The following is a 19770-nucleotide window of genomic DNA, read 5'->3' as shown; positions in this document are numbered from 1 at the left end:
TTCTCCTAAAAATATAACATTATCAAGTTAAACTACCATGGTCAAAAATCAGGACCTATATAAAACATATATGTATACCTATTCAAATGTTTGCAAGGGAAATTTCAAAACAAAAGCTTTTAAGGTAATGCTGACATATTAAGAAATCAATAATATAGACTGAATCTAAGGGCACTGGATACAGACAGCATTACTCTTGAGGTAAATGACAGTTTTGATGCAATTTGACTATGACTATAACTTCCCCACCCCTCTCAACTCTGTGGTCTTAAGTAGAACTCTCAGATTTAGTTCTTTGATGTACAGGTGAAGAGGTATGCTGATCTAAGATTAGGAACTTATCTTACTTTTGGTAGTTCATTGTAAAATTATTGCTTCATTTCAGGCTGAGTACTTTTCAGTAGAATATTAAGTATTCCTAACCATATGGTTGGAGAAGGAAATGGCAACCCACTCCAGTGTTCTTGCCTGGAGAATCCCGGGGACGGGGGAACCTGGTGGGCTGCCATCTATGCGGTTGCACAGTCGGATACAACTGAGGTGACTTAGTAGCAGCAGCAACCATATGGTACTTAAATGTTAAGTGTCCCATTTAATTAATAAAAAGGTCTCATAAATTAGGTGCTGGCATATAGGGGATAGCCTAGATAGTCTCAAGAGGTCTTTTGCTTAGAGGGAGGTGTTCCCTCTGAAAATTCAAAAGGAAATTTCCTGGATAATTTTATTTTCCATTTTTAATTGGCAGCTCATTGTCTATTAAGGAGTTCATCACAGAAGGAAATTTCTGCTACCAAATGTTTACAACAGACAAAAGAAGGAATAGATGACATTAAATGACACATCTGTATTCATTTGGCCCTTTCTAACTGGTAAAGTGAAAAATACAAATCATAATCCTTTTAAAAGACAGGACTGGAACACATGAATCACTGTGTTGATTAATTAAATATAAAAGAATAAAAGCAATACTTAGATGTAGTTATAAAGATGAGAAGGCACTTTACAAACGTTACTTGTACAGGAAAGCAACCTTCAACACTCCTAGACAAGAAACATAATTTTCACTGAGTTTGTGACAGCAAAATGAAGATTCTCCCCCATCATTTCCTACTAATCAATCACTAAGTCACTCATCATGCTATGGATGATTCAAAAAAGGGGAAAATGTGGTATCTTTCCACAGTAAGTGAACACACAAATAGGAGGAAGAGTGAAACAAATATAAAAATATTCAGTACTAAAATATCTGGTTTTAAGTTGAAAAGGAGTTCAGAGGTGGGGAATCACTTAATTGAAAGCACAAATCTAGGGATTAGGTGGACAAATCTTGACAGGGATATGGGAGGTTAAAGAGATGAATGAATAAACTGTCAGCTTGTGGCTTAGACTATAGAGAACTCTGATTCTCTATTCCCTTTAAAGGGAAAGGCTTTAACAGTGGAGGTGACAAAATGGTGAAAAAAGTGAAAGTCGCTCAACTGTGTCCGACTCTTCGCAATCCCATGGAGTATACAGTCCACGGAATTTTCCAGGCCAGAATACTGGAGTGGGTAGACACTCCACTTCCCGACCCAGGAACTGAACTGGGGTCTCCTGCATTGCAGGTGGATTCTTTACCAGCTGAGCTACCAGGGAAGCCCACAAAATGGTATGACAGTATAAAATAAAAATTTTGCAAAGGATACTTTCAGGATATGTTAGTGTTTCAAATATACTCAGAAAAAATATTAGACTAATTCTGCTTTTTTAAAAAAATCAATACTTGATACTACTAAGCAATTAGTATTAATAACAGATGAAATGGACTACCAGAAATTTTACTGACAAGAGTAAGAACAATTATAAGGATGAAAATGAAAGATAATTACTTATGCTATTTTATCCTTCAATAATTAAAAATCATGAATCAACCAGAGGACAGTGTGAAGGCCAGATACACAGCTATCCCTCCTCGTGCCCAGAAGTTTTATTAGATTCTCCCTGTACCCAGGAAGTGTTTTGGGAAGGAAGAAGGGCAAGGAGATATCCTGAGAAGTAAATTACCTTCTGGGTTACTACCCACAAAAGACTATTAAAACAGAATAACTAAGATGTTTTAACTAAAAAGACTAAACTAAGTGGTTTCTGAAAATCACATTAATGAGTGCTTAAGAAAAAGGTGTAATCCATGATAGGAACATTCATGCTCTATTATTTGTACATCTAAGCTGTGATATCTTTATACTCACTTGTCTACAAATAATATTAAAATTTATGAACACAAAAATTTATAAGTCAAAAATAGAGTCAATAATCAAAGGCTGTACTTTGAAGGAGAGAGGAAGTGGCCTGTTTCAAATATAATACTAATAAACCAACTTTATCACACAAACAACAATCTACTATTATACATCATGAAGCTTCGGAGGGGTTAAAAAATCTTACACATTTACATGTCATTCCTTCATTTTTTTCCTTAAAATTATAAACAAATGCAGCAGAAACTACCAATTTATCATACCTGAGGGCCACCCCAGAGGAGAAGTGACATCTTATTTAACTTACAAAGACAAACATTTCTGAAGCATAGGAATTGTGAGATATTTTGTCAGATTTAAAAATAAACCTCGAAATTAAACTCTCAACTGCAAAGAAATAGCATATGGTAGTTTTCAAACAGATATTTAGTTATTTCATCTTCAAGGAATTCAGAATAAAAGGACTTTTCCTTTAACTAACATAAACCTTAACACAAACACCAGTAATACTACCCAGGAAATAATCCCCTTTCATTACTTTGAAGAAAAATTTTGATATACTTTGTAAGTTATTTAACTATATGCTACAAAAGAGGGAAGGTACTCCTTATCAGTTACATTAGTGGACTTTCAAAATAAACCTGAATGGATATGTTTCAAGAATATGGTTATTATTTGTACAATTCACTTCTTACAACCACACAATGGCTACAATGGCTAAAAAGCAAGCTTAAGTTACTGCAGTCACGGATAGGGTAATACGCTTTATGAAGCACTGGTTTTATATTTCATCTGCAAGAGCACGTGAGAGACCAAAGGGCTGAACACCACAGTGGTATTACCAGTACACGATCATATAAAATTTCAGAAAATTCATCATTTTATAACTTTTCACTCTATTACAATCTTTTATTAACACACTATTTCATGGCCTCGACATAACAGAGATCTGCAAAGGTGATCAAAAGAGTTTACTATAATTTTTGGATGGTTCTTATAAAGACATTAAATCCTTATGTTTCACTCACTAGAGGTAAATTCAATACAAGCTGTCTCTTTTATCTCATTCTTAAAGCTCTTATTAGAACTATGAAATAATTAATCTTGATTCAAAATGTTATAAAAAACTAGAGGAAATTTTAGAAGACAAGCAGAAAACTTTATTTCTGTAATTATTTAACCATACATTATAATGAATAGTATACATTCTCCTGATTTCACTTTGTACCTGTAATTATCAGGCATCATTTAACTGCTCCTAAATGCAGATTGATCTTCCAAGCAATGCTCTCTTGGCCTGTCTTAAGAAGGTTCTCAGTCTTCATTCTTCTCTCTTTCCCATAAGGACTAATTTTAAGTAAATCACTTATTTTGTGATCTTAGCTGGGGTGGGGTTCGGGGAGGAACACTGTCTTAACTGTGGATTTTAAAGATGCAAATATACATGAGCAGAAGTATTATGGGAAGAATTTAGCTAACATGGGATATATAGAAGACAGTTGATAAACATTCTATTTCTCTCGTAATAATTTTCAAAAAACAGCATTATTGGCTTAGTGGATATCTAAGGTAATTTAGTAATCCCTTATCTAGCAATTTGGTTATATTCCTAAAAAAATCATTATTTTTTATGTCTTACCCTTCCTCCCATTTTAGTTAAATTGATGACAGCTAGAGCATGACAACTACCAATATTCCGTGTTTTATAGACAAAGTGAATGGCACACTACACGCCTCTATTATTTTAGTCTTGAACTAAGAATTCCTTGGTTTTTGGAAGCCACTTTTCCTTCACCATAAATTTTATCTAATATTTTAAAAGATTACTGGGGAGGAGGAGAAGGAAATGTATTTAGTTCTGACATCTTCTGTAGTTACAGTGAGTACTGCATCTTCTATTTCTTTTGTATCCCCCAAAGTACTAAATGTTGGCTATACTAAACATGTTTAATAAATACTTGTTGATCTGACTTGTTCTTACAGAACGGTACTGTTTTTAATATACAAGAACATCTGTTATTTGGCACTGACTAGGAATGAAATGTTCTGTATTAGTGAGTTTTTAAAATAATAAGCTTAACCCAGTAAATACTTAAACACCATTTCTACCTTCTTTGGGAAGGAGGGGGATAATAAATCTTTCTAAATATGCATTTACTTACCTCTCAAAAATAATAATTTTAACTTTCTTCAGATGATTCTAGGTCATAATTTGAAGTACTAGTACTTATATTTTCCTGTACATAAATGTATGTATATGATAGATCTATATATGGAGAACATGAAGAGGGACCATAAAAAGAATGGTGTTCTAACATGAGGCCGAATGACTAGCAATCCTATGATTTACTTGGGAATTCTTTTCTTAAACACATCTGTCAGATGTTTGTTTGGTAATGGCATTTTTTTTATAAAGACATGGTGACAGATAAAGGATTGTATTCATTCCTTCACTCACTCACTAAATACTTAAGAGGGTACTCTTCTAGGGCTGGGATGACTCTAGGGTAGTCAAGCATGGCTGATCCTGTAAAATCCCTTAGTGAAAAGGGCAGTCTACTCTAGGATCATTTTCCTTGTCCTCTACAAAACTCCGTTTCTCCTTTCTTGCTCCTTATCTGAAAGTTGGCCTAATGACATATGAACGAATATGACATCTTTGTTTCAAGAGTTGGTACTGGAGTGTTTTAGCAAAGGTATCTTTCAAAAATGATAAATTCTTCCCAAGCAGAAGATGATAACATGTCTGTACACATTACACTAAGTATAATTCTATCAATTTTATTAAACCCTACATAACGCTTGATTTTGATCAGGGCATAGAAATAATATGAACATTTGCTTTTTCAATAATATAAAAAGATCAAAACTTCAATTGGAGAATCTACCAAATAGTATTTTTGAGGAGTAAATGAATTAATTTATATAAAACACTTAGTATGATCACTTACTATTAACTGAATCAAAATTTCTCAACAGGGCATGGTTCCAACACCTAGTTACAACATTTCTGATTGTCCTAATGAGTGGGGTGCTACAAGCATTTAGTGAAAGGGAATCAGGGATGCTAGCCATTCTACATGACTTTTGCATGTCACAGTAAAATTGAGAAATACTAGGTGGGGCCATTTCAAGATAGGAAATATATTTTTTTCAATCTTTGTTAGTGTTCCATCCCATGTCATAACAGTGAATTACTCTGACACCATCCATATAAAAATTGGCTACTTTGCAAGAATATTATCCTTCCCTATTTTTTCAACTTGACATCCTATAATCTGTCTTGTCAAGTTATTTCTATTTTGATTAGCCTTTATTTCCATACTCTTTCACTTCCCATACTACATTTTTTTTTTTTTTTATTACTACTGACTTCAGTTTTTAGTCTAATACCAAGTTTTGCTCAAGGTTATCACATTGCAGAACTCCAGATGGCACTATTTACATTGTACTCTGTAAGCCATAGCCCTGGAATTGTGCAGCTTGGCAGCTTTGCCTCTGCCTTACATTTTCCTGTTATCTTATGTTTCTAATACTCAAATTTATTCCTTGTAAAGAGTGACAAAGACTACATGTTACTATATCTTATGTGGTCATGTCTGAACACATATACACTGTACTGCTATTCTATAACTACTTGTTTTTTTATAGATATATGTAATATAATTAAAACACTTATGTAATATTAAAATATTTTAGAGAAATGTACAATCAAAATATTTTTATCATTATATATTTTGATAGGTTATATTTTCTATGAGGTTCATTCAAAATTGTATAGTACACTTTTTTTTTCCTCATTCTTTTTTACTTTACAATATTCTATTGGTTTTGCCATACACTGACATGAATATGCCACTGGTGTAAATGCACTCCCCATCCTGAATCCCCCTCCCACCTCCCTCCCCATACCATCCCTCTGGGTCATCCCAGTGCACCAGCCCCAAGCATCCTGTATCATGCATTGAACCTGGACTGGTGTTTCGTTTCACATATGATATTATACATGTTTCAATGCCATCCTCCCAAATCATCCCACCCTCGCCCTCTCCCAGAGTCCAAAAGACTGTTCTATACATCTGTGTCTCTTTTGCTGTCTCGCATACAGGGTTATCATTAATACCTTTCTAAATTCCATATATATGTGTTAGTATACTGTATTGGTGTTTCTCTTTCTGGCTTACTTCACTCTGAAATAGGCTCCAATTTCATCCACCTCATTAGAACTGATTCAAATGTATTCTTTTTAATGGCTGAGTAATACTCCATTGTGTATATGTACCACAGCCTTTTTTTTGTTTTTACCTCTAATGCTTTATTAAGAATTTCCTCCTTGTTGTCACATTGGTTTTCTAGCATGTCTTCATAGATGTCCATGAGAAAGGCAATTAAGTAGGGAGAGCTGTGACTTGGTTGTAAAACAAGTAATTGATTTAACAGATTGGGATATTTGAAAAGACCATGACCCTGCAAAATCTCTTTCAAATAATTCCACGCACTTTCATTATGTGGGACTAGTTTGATCATTTCCAGAGTGTACTGGATTTCTCTCTCCAATATAGCATGATCATTGTAGCCCGTACTGTTAGAAATTATGAAATATCTTTGGTTCCAGACAGTTATTTCTCACATCCTCTTTGAGAAGTTGGTCTACATACTGCAACTCATTATCCAAAGTTTAAATTCCTGAATAACCTGTCGGTGTTGCCAGGCATGGTAATTCTTTGCACCCTGAGTAAGAATATCCGCAATAAACTCAAGCTCCTGAGATGGGTCTCTCAGCCATTCCACCAGCACTCACCTATGATGCCAAACTTGATAGTTTTTGGGCCGCTGCTCAATTATTGCCGAGACGTGTAGTTCATTTCCTCATGTAGATCCTTCTGAAGTGACTTTGAGAGAACACTCCGGAAATGCCACACTATGTAACTGGCTGCATTTAACTCAATAGCATCTCTGATTAATTTAAAAGCCTGCTCACTTCTCTCGTCCCGCTGCAGGACAGCCCAGAAATAATCACAGACGTCCTGAAATTTCTCACTATAAATGATCTGGACCACTGGATTGGGGCCATCATTCTGTGACACTGGATCTGTATCAGGCCATTCTGCTCTGTCCCTGTACAGGACATAGGTGGGCGAGTTCAGGCTCAGGAACCCATCATCCATAGGGGCTGCCGCCTCTTTCTGCAGTGGCTGGGGAGGCGGTGGAGGAGTATGGGGCTGAGGAGCCGGCGGCAGCAGCTTCCGCTGACCTGGTTCCCCGCCCCCTGCGGCCTCCCCGACCCGGTGGTGGCCGCCATCACTGCTCTGCCCAAGCTGAGGAGGCGGCGGAGGCCCCGCCCCCAGGGCCACCACAGCTTTCTTATCCATTCATCTGCTGATGGACATCTAGGTTGCTTCCATGTCCTGGCTATTGTAAACAATAATGGTGCGACGAACACTGGGGTACACGTGTTTCTTTCAATTTTGGTTTCCTCGGTGTGTATGCCCAGCAGTGGGATTGCTGGGTCCTATGCCAGTTCTATTTCCAGTTTTTTAAGGAATCTCCACACTGTTCTTCATAGTGGCTGTACTAGTTTGCATTCCCACCAACAGTGTAAGAGGGTTCCCTTTTCTCCACACCCTCTCCAGCATTTATTGCTTGTAGACTTTTGGATCGCAGCCATTCTGACTGGCGTGAAATGGTACTCATTGTGGTTTTGATTTGCATTTCTCTGATAATGAGTGATGTTGAGCATCTTTTCATGTGTTTGTTAGCCATCTGTATGTCTTCTCTGGAGAAATGTCTGTTTAGTTCTTTGGCGCATTTTTTTATTGGGTCATTTATTTTTCTGGAATTGAGCTGCAGGAGTTGCTTGTATATTTTTGAGATTAATTCTTTGTCAGTTGCTTCCTTGGCTATTATTTTCTCCCATTCTGAAGGCTGTCTTTTCACCTTGCTTATAGTTTCCTTTTTTGTGCAGAAGCTTTTAAGTTTAATTAAGTCCCATTTGTTTATTTTTGCTCTTATTTCCAATATTCTGGGAGGTGGGTCATAGAGGATCCTACTGTGATGTATGTCGGAGAGTGTTTTGCCTATGTTCTCCTCTAGGAGTTTATAGTTTCTGGTCTTACGTTTAGATCTTTAATCCATTTTGAGTTTATTTTTGTGTATGGTGTTAGAAAGTGTTCTAATTTCATTCTTTTACAAGTGGTTGACCAGTTTTCCCAGCACCACTTGTTAAGGAGATTGTCTTTTCTCCATTGTATATTCTTGCTTCCTTTGTCAAAGATAAGGTGTACATAGGTGCGTGGATTTATTTCTGGGTTTTTTATTTTGTTCCATTGATTTATATTTCTGTCTTTGTGCCAATACCATACTGTCTTGATGACTGTGGCTTTGTAGTAGAGCCTGAAGTCAGGCAGGTTGATTGCTCCAGTTCCATACTTCTTTCTCAAGATTGCTTTGGCTATTTGAGGTTTTTTGTATTTCCATACAAATTGTGAAATTATTTGTTCTAGCTCTGTGAAAAATACCATTGGTAGCTTGATAGGGATTGCACTGAATCTACAGATTGCTTTGGGGAGTATACTCATTTTCACTATATTGATTCTTCCAATCCACGAACACAGTATATTTCTCCATTTGTGTCCTCTTTGATTTCTTTCATCAGTGTTTTATAGTTTTCTATATATAGGTCTTTTGTTTCTTTAGGTAGATATATTCCTGAGTATTTTACCACTTCATGGGAAATAGATGGGGAAACAGTAGAAACAGTGTCAGACTTTATTTTTCTGGGCTCCAAAATCACTGCAGATGGTGACTGCAGCCATGAAATTAAAAGACGCTTACTCCTTGGAAGGAAAGTTATGACCAACCTAGATAGCATATTCAAAAGCAGAGACATTACTTTGCCAACAAAGGTTCGTCTAGTCAAGGCTATGATTTTTCCAGTGGTCATGTACGGATGTGAGAGTTGGACTGTGAAGAAGGCTGAGTGCCGAAGAATTGATGCTTTTGAACTGTGGTGTTGGAGAAGACTCTTGAGGGTCCCTTGGCCTGCAAGGAGATCCAACCAGTCCATTCTGAAGGAGATCAGCCCTGGGATTTCTTTGGAAGGAATGATGCTAAAGCTGAAACTCCAGTACTTTGGCCACCTCATGCGAAGAGTTGACTCACTAAAAAAGACTCTGATGCTGGGAGGGATTGGGGGCAGGAGGAGAAGGGGACGACAGAGGATGAGATGGCTGGATGGCATCACTGACTCGATGGACGTGAGTCTGAGTGAATTCCGGGAGCTGGTGATGGACAGGGAGGCCTGGCGTGCTGCGATTCACGGGGTCAAAAGAGTCGGACACAACTGAGCGACTGATCTGATCTGATCTGATTTTATTCTTTTCATTGCAATGGTGAATGGAATTGTTTCCTTAATTTCTCTGTTTTCTCATTGTTAGTGTATACGAATGCAAGGGATTTCTGTGTGTTGATTTTATATCCTGCAACTTTACTATATTCATTGATTAGCTCTAGTAATTTTCTGGTGGAGTCTTGAGGGTTTTCTATGTAGAGGATCATGTCATCTGCAAACAGTGAGAGTTTTACTTCTTTTCCAATTTGCATTCCTTTTATTTCTTTTTCTGTTCTGATTGCTGTGGCCAAACCTCCAAAAGTATGTTGAATAGTAAGTGGTGATAGTGGGCACCCTTCTCTGGTTCCTGACTTTAGGGGAAATGCTTTCAGTTTTCACCATTGAGGATAATGGGTTTGCTGTGGGTTTGTCATACATAGCTTTTATTATGTTGAGGTATGTTCCTTCTATTCCTGCTTTCTGGAGGGTTTTTATCATAAATGGATGTTGAATTTTGTCAAAGGCTTTCTCTGCATCTATTGAGATAGTCATATGACTTTTACTTATCAATTTGTTAATGTGGTGTATTACATTGATTGATTTGTGGATATTGAAGAATTCTTGCATCCCTGGGATAAAGCCTACTTGCGCATGATGTATGATCTGTTTAATGTGTTGGATTCTGATTGCTTGATTGCTAGAATTTTGTAAAGGATTTTTGCATCTATGTTCATCAGTGATATTGGCCTGTAGTTTTCTTTTTTTGTGGCATCTTTGTCAGGTTTTGGCATTAGGGTGATGGTGGCCTCATAGAATGAGTTTGGAAGTTTACCTTCCTCTGCAATTTTCTGGAAGAGTTTGAGTAGGATAGGTGTTAGCTCTTCTCTCAATTTTTGGTAGAATTCAGCTGTGAAGCCGTGTGTACCTGGGGTTTGGTTTGCTGGAAGATTTCTGATTACAATTTCAATTTCCATGCTTGTGATGGGTCTGTTAAGATTTTCTACTTCTTCGTGGTTCAGTTTTGGAAAGTTATACCTTTCTAAGAATTTTGTCCATTTCTTCCAAGTTGCCCACTTTATTGGCATATACTTGCTGATAGTAGTCTCTTATGATCCTTTGTATTTGTGTTGTCTGTTGTGATCTCTCCATTTTCATTTCTACTTTTATTGATTTTATTTTTCTCCCTTTGTTTCTTGATGAGTCTGGCTAATGGTTTGTCAATTTTATTTATCTTCTCAAAGAACCAGCTTTTGGCTTTGTTGATTTTTGCTATAGTCTCTTTTGTTTCTTTTGCATTTATTTCTGCCCTAATTTTCAGAGAAGGCGATGGCACCCCACTCCAGTACTCTTGCCTGGAGAATCCCAGGGATGGGTGAATCTGGTGGGCGGCCGTCTATGGGGTTGCACAGAGTCAGACACAACTAAAGTGACACAGCAGCAGCAGCAGCTGCTGCCCTAATTTTTAAGATTTCTTTCCTTCTACTAACCCTGGGGTTCTTCATTTCTTCCTTTTCTAGTTGTTTTAGGAGTAGAGTTAGGTTATTTGACTTTTTTCTTGTTTCTCCAGGTATGCCTGTATTGCTATGAACCTTCCCCTTAGCACTGCTTCTACAGTATCCCGCAGGTTTTGGGTTGTTGTGCTTTCATTTTCATTCTTTTCTATGCATATTTTGATTTCTTTTTTGATTTCTTCTGTGATTTGTTGGTTATTCAGCAGCGTGTTGTTTAGCGTCCATATGTTGGAATTTTTAATAGTTTTTCTCCTGTAATTGAGATCTAATCTTACTGCATTGTGGTCAGAAAAGATGCTTGGAATGGTTTCAATTTTTTTGAATTTACCAAGGGTGGATTTATGGCCCAGGATGTGATCTATTCTGGAGAAGCTTCCATGTGTGCTTGAGAAAAGGTGAAATTCGTTGTTTTGGGGTGAAATGTCCTATAGATATCAATTAGGTCTAACTGGTCTATGTATCATTTAAAGTTTGTGTTTCCTTGTTACTTTTCTGTTTAGTTGATCTATCCATAGGTGTGAGTGGGGTATTAAAGTCTCCCACTATTATTGAGTTATTGTTAATTTCCCCTTTCATACTTGTTAGCATTTGTCTTACATATTGTGGTGCTCCTCTGTTGGGTGCATATATAATTGTTGTATCTTCTTCTTGGATTGATCCTTTGATCATTATGTAGTGTCCTTCGTCTCTTTTCACACTCTTTGTTTTAAAGTGTATTTTGCCTGATATGAGTATTGCTACCCCTGCTTTCTTTTGGTCTCTGTTTGCATGGAATATCTTTTTCCAGCCCTTCACTTTCAGTTCGTATGTTTCCCTTGTTTTGAGGTGGGTCTCTTGTAGACAACATATACAGGGGTCTTCTTTTTGTACCCATTCAGCCAGTCTTTGTCTTTTGGTTGGGGCATTCAACCCATTTACATTTAAGGTAATTATTGATAAGTATGATCCCACTGCCATTTATTTTATTGTTTTGGGTTCGAGTTTATACACCCTTTCTGTGTTTCCTGTCTAGAGAAGATCCTTTAGCATTTGTTGGAGAGCTGGTTTGGTGGTGCTGAATTCTCTCAGCTTTTGCTTGTCTGTAAAGCTTTTGATTCCTCCTTCATATTTGAGTGAGATCCTTGCAGGGTACAGTAATCTGGGCTGTAGGTTATTTTCTTTCATCACTTTAAGTATGTCCTGCGATTCCCTCCTGGCCTGAAGAGTTTCTGTTGAAAGATCAGCTGTTATCCTTATGGGAATCCCCTTGTGTGTTATTTATTGTTTTTCCCTTGCTGCTTTTAATATTTGTTCTTTGTATTCGATCTTTGTTAATTTGACTAATATGTGTCTTGGGGTGATTCGCCTTGGGTTTATCCTGTTTGGGACTCTCTGGGCTTCTTGGACTTGAGTGATTATTTCCTTCTCCATTTTAGGGAAGTTTTCAACTATTATCTCCTGAAGTATTTTCTCATGGTCTTTCTTTTGTCTTCTTCTTCTGGGACTCCTGATTCGAATGTGGGGGCATTTAACATTGTCCCAGAGGTCTCTGAGATTATCCTCATGTCTTTTAATTCGTTTTTCTTTTTTCCTCTCTGTTTCATTTATTTCTACCATTGTATCTTCTACCTCACTTATCCTATCTTCTGCCTCAATTATTCTACTGTTGGTTCCCTCCAGTGTTTTTGATCTCATTTATTGCATTATTCATTATATATTGACTCTTTTTTATTTCTTCTACGTCCTTGTTAAACCTTTCTTGCATCGTCTCAATCCTTGTCTCCAGGCTTTTTATCTGTAACTCCATTTTGTTTTCAAGATTTTGGATCATTTTCACTATCATTATTCGGAATTCTTTATCAGGTAGATTCCCTATCTCTTCCTCTTTTGTTTGGTTTGGTGGGCATTTATCCTGTTCCTTTACCTGCTGGGTATTTCTCTGCCCCTTCATCTTGCTTATATTGCTGTGTTTGGGGTGGCCTTTCCATCTTCTGGCAGTTTGTGGAGTTCTCTTTATTGTGCAGTTTCCTGGCTGTGGGTGGCGTTGGATAGGTGGCTTGTCAAGGTTTCCTGGTTAGGGACGCTTGTGTCGGGTGTTCTGGTGGGTGGAGCTGGATTTTTTCTCTCTGGAGTGCAATGAAGTGTCCAGTAATAAGTTATGAAATATCAGTGGGTTTTGAGTGACTTTGGCAGCCTGTAAATTGAAGCTCAGGGCTATGTTCCTGTGTTGCTGGAGAACTTGTGTGGTATGTCTTGCTCTGGAGCTTGCTGGCCCTTGGGTGGAGCTTGGTTTCAGTGTAGGTATGGAGGCTTTTGGATGAGCTCTTGTCCATTAATGTTCCCTGGAGTCAGGAGTTCTCTGGTGTTCTCAGGATTTGGACTTAAGCCTCCTGCTTCTGGTTTTCATTCTTACAGTAGCCTCAAGACTTCTCCAAGTCGCCTGTCACTTCCAAGGCGGTTCCATCTGTTTTAGCTTCTTCTGTTTGCTGGTCTCTTCAGTGTCTAATTTCCGCCCTCATACAAGGGGGTGGTGGTAGACACTTTTTTAGGCTCACTTGTTCAGTCATGCTGTGGGGAGGGAGGAACACTGCAAACAAATAACACTGGCATCTGTGGGGAGTGGTCCCAGTGTCTCGGCTACACTGGGTTTGCCCCCGCTCACGGTATGTGTGTTTTCCTGTCTACACTGCTTAGGCTCTAGGTTACTCTGCTGGGAACTGTCTGAGGCCGGCCCTGGGTTGTATGCACTTTCCAGGTCTAAGCCACTCAGGTTCAGGTACTCAGGTAGTCCACAAAGGCACAGACTTGGTTGGGCCTGCGTTTTGTGCCGTTCCCAGGTCTGACCAGCTCAGGTGACCAGGTGTTTGGCTCGTGCAGTTTCTGTGACTTATGGCTTCCCACGTCCCTGCCGCTCAGTTTTCTGGGTATACAACCAGCGCACCTTCTCAGGTGGATGTTGACCGTTCAGAATCCCAAGAAGTCTTGGTTAGCAATGAAGCCTGCTTGCAGTTTGGTAGATGATGCCTCTCTGGGGCATGACTGATCCCTTCTGGCTCTGGCTGCCCTCACCTGCTTGTCTCCAGTGGGGGATGGGTCTGTCCACAGCCGGCTAGCTCTAATCAGTCCTTTGTTTGGTGAGCAGGCCTGGCAGTGTTTTACGTTAGGGCTTTTCGCAGGGTGGGTATCCTGCAGTCTGGTTTGCTATCTCTAGTTAGTTCCATCAGATAGCCCTCGGGGCAATTCAGGCGGGGTCCTTACTCTAAGCAATGCAGCCCGTGCCTCCCTGCCCAGCCCCCACTTGCTAGTGGTGGATACAGGCATCTGCGCTGCTTCTCTGCTGGGAGTTACTGTTGGGCACTTAATGTGTGGCTTTTAATTATTTATTTATTTTTCCTCCCGGTTATGTTGCCCTCTGAGGTTCCAAGGCTTGCCACAGACTCACCAGTGAGAATGTTTCCTGATGTTTGGAAACTTCTCTCTTTTTTAAGACTCCCTTCCTGGGACGGATCTCCATCCCTACCTCTTTTGTCTCTCTTTTTACCTTTTATATTTTTTCCTACCTCCTTTTGAAGACAATGGGCTGCTTTTCTGGGTGCCTGATGTCCTCTGCCTGCATTCAGAAGTTGTTTTGTGGAATTTAATCAGCGTTCAAATGTTCTTTTGATGAATTTGTGGGGGAGAAAGTGGTCTCCCCGTCCTATTCCTCTGCCATCTTAGGACTGCCCCCCAAAATTGTATAGTACACTTTAGAAAATGTTTAAAAAAGGTAATATTGGGACAGATAAAGAACTTTTAAATGAGAACTCAATTTTCTTAAGAACTTGCAGATATTACAGAATATTAAAACTAGATGAAATCTTAAATAAAAAGTCATATTACAGAATGCACATTAGTAAGAAGTATCTAAAATATTATTAGATACAAATACTATCTTCTCACAGGATGAATTTGAAAATTGCCACTGAGAAGGGTGAATGAATTAAGAGTGCAGGTAGTACAGTCAGACTGCCTGATACTCGAGTTCCTCTCCTTAACAGCTATGTCCCTTTCCACAAATTATTAGCCTCTCTATGCCCTGTATCCTCATCTTATAAATGGAAGGTAAAAATATAACCTATCTCAGACGTGTTGTAAAAATTAAATAAACTTACATAGGTAAGGCACTCAGTGTTGGTTAGTATGCAGTAAAGTACTCCATAAAATATTTAGTAATATTATTTTTATTATAATTCATTTACAGGAAATAAAACACCTGTGTGAGTCTTAGAGAAGCTTAAAATGGTTCTGAAATGATTATTCACAGGTTTAAAAATATATCGGTGATTACCAAGAACCTAGCACAGTGCCTGGCACATAGTAGATACTTGACATTTGCTGTCTGGATGAATTAGTCTACATATTCATTTATTCTCTATACATTCAGTCTCTGTATCAAGAGACAAACAAGTGCCAACTTTTAATGGATAGATTGAGACATTAGTACAAGTGAGACCATCTTCATTCTGAATCAGAATTTGGGAATTTTCAATAAAATAGGTTAAGTTTTATGAACCTCTTGAAAGGATAGAGTGTTTTGAAATGGTGTCCCTAAGGCCACAAATCTCTTAGCTGAGTATAATATTGTGTCTCCTTGAAAAGGTCAAAGTCAAACATCTGAAGATATGCACAGATCAACAGTGTATGAAAAAGAATTTTTTTTTTTTTTGAGTTGCAGAAAGAAACATTCTTTCTGCTCTTTATAGTACAAAACGTTAAGAATCCATCTTGTAGCACTGTTTCATATTGTTGGATTACATAATAAAGCTTAGTATTTAAAAAATTTTATTCACCATTTAAATAGTTTTAAAATAGTTCAGGAGCACTTAGCACATTCACAATGTTGTGCAACCACCACCACTATCTAGTTCTAGAACATTTTCATAATCCCAAAAGGAAACACTGGACTCATTAAGCAGTCATTCCTATGTCTGGTCCTCCAACTTCCTGGCAGCCACTAATCTGTTTTGTCTAATGATCTGCTGCTTCTGGAGAATTTACCTAATGGAAACACAGAGTATTTTATCTCTGGCTACTTTCACTTAACATAGTGTTTTCAAGTTTCATCTATGGTGTAGCATGTATCTATATTCATTTTTGTTTACAGGTGAATAGTATTTCAATGTGTGGATATCTGTGCTTAGTCGCTCAGTCATGTCCAACTCTTTGTGACCTCATGGACTGTAGCCTGACAGACTCCTCTGGCCATGGGGATTCTCCAGACAAGAATATTGGAGCAGGTTGCCATACTCTCCTCCATGGGATCTTCCCAACCCAGGGGATCGAACCCAAGTCTCTTGCATTATAGGCAGATTCTTTACCATCTGAGCCACCAGGGAAGCCCATGTATGGATATACATTTATTTGTCCATTCATTTACTGATGGACATCTGGGTTGCTTCACCTTTTAGCTATTGTGAATAGTGCTGCTAGGAACATTCCTTTGTAAGTTTTCATTTGAATAAACACCTGTTTTTAATTCTCTTGGGTCTATACCAAGGATTGGAAATGCTGGGTTACATGTTTAACATTTTGAGGAACTGCCAAACTCTATTCCATGATGGCTACACCATTTTACATTCCTACCAGCAAAGTATGAGGGTTTCAGTTTCTTCACATTCTTGTCAACACTTGCTTTTTCCTTTGTGTTTATAGTTATCTTAGTGCTCAGTGTACTTTATTTTGATTTTCATTTCCCTAATGACATTCAGCATCTTTTCATGTGCTTGTCAGCAATTTATATATCTTCTCAGAAGAATCATCTATTGATGTATTTTGCATATATTTTTTTCTAAATTGGGCTGTTTGTCTCTTTATAATTGAATTAGAAGAGTTTCTTGTATATCTTGGATGACACTTTTATTAGATATATAATTTGCAAATACATTTTCCCATTCAGTGGAATATCTTTTCACTCCCTTGACAGGGTCCTCTGGTATTCAAAAGTTATAAATTCTGATGAAGCCCAATTTATTTATTTTTAATAGATGTGTTTTTTTTTTGTCATATTTAAGAAACTATTACCAAATCCAAGATCCTAAAGCTTTGTCCCTGCTTTCTTCTTCTAAGAGTTTTCTAGTTTTAGCTGTATATTATTGAGGATTTTGCATCTATATTTGTAAGGAATACTGGTGTGCAGTTTTCTTTTTTTATGAAGTCTTTGTCTGGCTTTGGTTATCAGGATAATGATGGCCTCACAGAATGAGTCAGAAAGTGTTTCCTCCTATTCTACTTTCTGTAAGCATTTGAGAGACAGGTGTTAATTCTTCCTTAAATGTTTGGCAGAATTTACCAGTGAAGAATCTTGTCCTGGGCTTTCTTAGTTGAGAAATTTTTGATTATCGATTGTTTCTTTATTTTTTATAGGTCTATTTAGATTTTCTTTTTTTTTTCCCCTTGAGTTTTGGCAGTTTTGTGTTTCTAAGAATTTGTCCAAGACACCTAGGTTATCTGATTTGTTGGTATTTAACTATTTATAGTACTCTCTTATAATCCTTTTTATTTCTGTAAGGTTAGTAGTAATGTTCCCACTTTTCCTGATTTTTACCACTTATAGTATTCTCTCTTTGTTTCTCTAGCTAAAGGTTTGCTAATTTTGTTATATATTTTCAAAGAACCTCTTTTGATGTCATTGACTCTATTATTCTCCATTCCCTATTTTGTTAATCTTTGTTCTAATCTTTCTTATTTCCTTACTCCTGTTAGTTTTGGGTTTCTTCTTTTTAAGCTTCGTAAGGTATCAATTTAGGTTATTAATTTGAGTTCTTTTTAATGTAAGTGTTCACAGCTATAAATTTCCCTCTGAGCACTGCTTTTACTGCATCCTATAAATTCTGGATATTATGTTTCTTCACTCATCTCAAAGTGAAATCTAATTTCCTTTGTGATTTCCTTTTTGACTTATTGGCTGTTTAATGAGAGTGTGTTATTCACTTTCCATGTACCTGTAGCTTTTCCTTCTGTTAAAGGTTTTTAGTTCATTACACTGTGATTAAAGAAGATACTTTGTGTGATTAAAAACCTAGCTTTGAGGACTAATAGATGGTTTATTTTTATGTGTTCCAGGTGCACTTGAGAAGAATGTACATTTGGCTGATGTTGGGAGTGTTTGGATGTTTTATATATGTCTGTTAGGTACAGCTTGTTTAAAATGTTAAAATCCTCTACTTCTTTATTGACCTAGTTATTCTATTTAGCATGTTCTTTAAAAGCATGGTATCACCGGCATACAATTCTAAATCCAAGATGACACAGGTTTTGAATATGATTGCACAAGGATTTCACTAAGGTACCCTTATCACCAACATACACAGATCCAGACTCCAGTAGACATCACTTTAGTACAATGATAGGAATGATTCCTGGGATATATTTGGCTATTTCTTCTACCCAAATTGCAGAGCTGCCATTTGGCTGGTGTCTTTGTCACTCGGTAATTGTATACTTTGAGTTAATGGAGACAGTTGTACTGAAACATTTTTCTATGGTAGTTTGTCCCCTCAGAATTCCTACTTTCTTTGTTACTTTGAGAGTGTATGTTACTACTCTTTCTTAAACTTCTTGATTTAGCTACATCTTCTGTTTCTTTTAAAGATCTTATCTGTATAGTTTAGCTTTTAGTCCAAGAGGTTTGACTCTGAAAGCCAATCAGAATTGTCCCTCTGGTTGGCAAATTAAGCTGATAAATACTATATTTAGCTCCCCAGCCACTGCTGCAATGATATTATCAACCTCAAGTATCTCAGACTTACAAAAATAGGCATGCATTTATTGCTTATGGGTCTGGGGACACTCTTATTTCATAATGCCAGATGGGTCCATCTCTGCTTAATGTATTTCTCACTCTGGGGCCAGTAGCCATCTAGGACATGTTTATTTAAAGTGTCTGGTTGAGTCACATCTGCTAACATTACAGTGGCTTCAACAAGTCTCATGGCTAAGGTCAACAGAGCAAGCAAAGTCTCTGTCTGCAGGAGCATGGATGGGAGAGTAAGTATTTACTCAACAGTAATACCATCAACCACAGGCTAGCAAAGCAAGACAATTAGGAGCAACATAATAAATTTTAAGTTAAATTGATTTAAATTAAAGGTCTCATTTTGAAGTTAAGTCCTTTCTCCTATTTAGAGTAATAATGATTTTTTTTTTAATAAAATGATAATAATAGAAGGCAGTAGACTTTAAAAAAATTCTTATCACTTGACAAAATAAAAAGGTGGCAACCCTCTGCTAGTCCCCCAAATTTTAGGACAATTTTACTATTCTACAAAGATCCCAAAGTATCCTACAAGAAATAAAAAATCACAGACCTATGAATGTAATCCCAAGTCTCTGGTGGGTATTCACTATTCAAAGGATATTCCTTGGCTTGCAAAGACACTCATTTTCCCCCTTCAAAGATTTCATTATTCCAAATGCTGTGATTAGGAAACTCCATGTGTTAGAGAACTAAAGTGTCATTATTTCTTTCTAGTGACCTAATTTAAGTTTTACATTAAAAAATAGTCCCACTAACTCTTTCGTCTCTATACAAACTCAGTTTTTAAACACTTGGGACTCTAGTATCTTAATGTTATGTAAATCTTTTATGTCTCTGACATGAAAATCTTAACAGGCAGTACATAAAAAATGATGGCCTATGACTCTATAACTTTAAAAAGAGCTACTGAGAAGATTA

The 19770-nt window shown here is 37.4% G+C and overlaps 1 protein-coding gene and 1 pseudogene across 1 annotated transcript in view; both read right to left on the bottom strand.

The window, feature by feature from the left end:
- Window positions 1–19770, bottom strand: part of NUP37 (nucleoporin 37kDa) — a 51991-nt gene that overhangs the window by 15225 nt on the left and 16996 nt on the right. The gene's annotated exons all lie outside the window — the stretch shown is intronic.
- LOC104998344 lies at window positions 2225–7609 on the bottom strand (annotated as a pseudogene).

This window comes from Bison bison, unplaced genomic scaffold (assembly GCF_000754665.1).
Source record: "Bison bison bison isolate TAMUID 2011002044 unplaced genomic scaffold, Bison_UMD1.0 scf7180017864327, whole genome shotgun sequence".
Classification (NCBI taxonomy): Eukaryota; Metazoa; Chordata; class Mammalia; order Artiodactyla; family Bovidae; genus Bison; species Bison bison.
Note: the sequence above shows the minus strand (reverse complement) of the source record. Positions and strands in the feature narration are given on the sequence as shown.